This window comes from Capsicum annuum, unplaced genomic scaffold (genome assembly GCF_002878395.1).
Source record: "Capsicum annuum cultivar UCD-10X-F1 unplaced genomic scaffold, UCD10Xv1.1 ctg38845, whole genome shotgun sequence".
In the NCBI taxonomy this organism is placed as follows: Eukaryota; Viridiplantae; Streptophyta; class Magnoliopsida; order Solanales; family Solanaceae; genus Capsicum; species Capsicum annuum.
The window spans coordinates 1-1,094 of record NW_025846015.1 but is presented as its reverse complement, the minus strand read 5'-3'; the positions used below and the strand labels follow the sequence as shown (position 1 = coordinate 1,094).

The 1,094-nt window shown below is 49.5% G+C and overlaps 4 non-coding genes across 4 annotated transcripts; all 4 read left to right on the top strand.

Annotated features, from left to right (window-relative positions):
- LOC124891622 lies at positions 1–115 on the top strand. Its single transcript, XR_007049765.1, has one exon. It is a non-coding gene; the product is annotated as a 5S ribosomal RNA (ribosomal RNA).
- A 176-nt stretch (positions 116–291) lies between these two features.
- On the top strand, positions 292–410 carry LOC124891621. Its single transcript, XR_007049764.1, has one exon. It is a non-coding gene; the product is annotated as a 5S ribosomal RNA (ribosomal RNA).
- A 125-nt stretch (positions 411–535) lies between these two features.
- Positions 536–654, top strand: LOC124891623. Its single transcript, XR_007049766.1, has one exon. It is a non-coding gene; the product is annotated as a 5S ribosomal RNA (ribosomal RNA).
- Positions 655–829: 175 nt separating this feature from the next.
- Positions 830–948, top strand: LOC124891626. The gene has a single exon (XR_007049769.1). It is a non-coding gene; the product is annotated as a 5S ribosomal RNA (ribosomal RNA).
- Positions 949–1,094: the final 146 nt, after the last annotated feature.

The following is a 1,094-nucleotide window of genomic DNA, read 5'->3' as shown; positions in this document are numbered from 1 at the left end:
AGCGATCATACCAGCACTAACGCACCGAATCCCATCAGAACTCCGAAGTCAAGCGTGCTTGGGCGGGAGTAGTACTAGGATGGGTGACCCCTGGGAAGTCCTCGTGTAGCATCCGTTCCTTTTTTTTTCCATTAAAATTCAGTTTAATTTTGCCGGTTCGATCGGCGAATCTTTTTGTTTTTCCTCTTGGCGGAAACGAGAACGGGGGCAAGGCGCAGGGGCGCGCGTGCGGTGTGTGACTGGCAGCGCAGGAGATAGAGGTACAATAGAATTTGGAGTGCTGGGAAAGACGAATGTGATCATACCAGCACTAACGCACCGGATCCCATCTGAACTCCGAAGTTAAGCGTGCTTGTGCGAGAGTAGTACTAGGATGGGTGACTCCCTGGGAAGTCCTCGTGTTGCATCCCTTCATTTTTTTTTCCATTAAAATTCGATTTAATTTTGCCGGTTCGATCGGCGAATCTTTTGGTTTTTCCTCTTGTCAGAAACAAGAAAAGGGGCGAGGCGCGGAGGCCCGCGTGCTCGGAATGACGGATGCGATCATACCAGCATTAATGCACCGGATCCTATCAAAACTCCGAAGTTAAGCGTGCTTGGGCGAGAGTAGTACTACGATGGGTAACCCCCTGGGAAGTCCTCGTGTTGCATCCCTTTCTTTTTTTTCCTTTAAAATTTAGTTTAATTTTGCCGGTTTGATCAGCGAATACTTTTGTTTTTCCTCTTGGCGTAAACGAGAAAGGGGGCAAGGCGAAGGGGCGCGCGTGCGGTGTGTGACTGGCGGCGCAGGAGAAAGAGGCATAATAGAATTTGGAGTGCTGGGAATGACGGATGCGATCATCCCATCACTAACGTACCGGATCCCATCAGAACACCAAAGTTAAGTGTGATTGGGCGAGAGTAGTACTAGGATGGGTGACCCCCTAGAAAGTCCTCGTGTTGCATCCCTTTCTTTTTTTTTCCTTTAAAATTCAGTTTAATTTTACCGGTTCGATCGGCGAATCTTTTGTTTTTCCTCTTGGCGGAAACGAGAAAGGGGGCAAAGCGAAGGGACGCGCGTGCCGTGTGTGACTGTCGGCGCAGGAGAAAGAGGC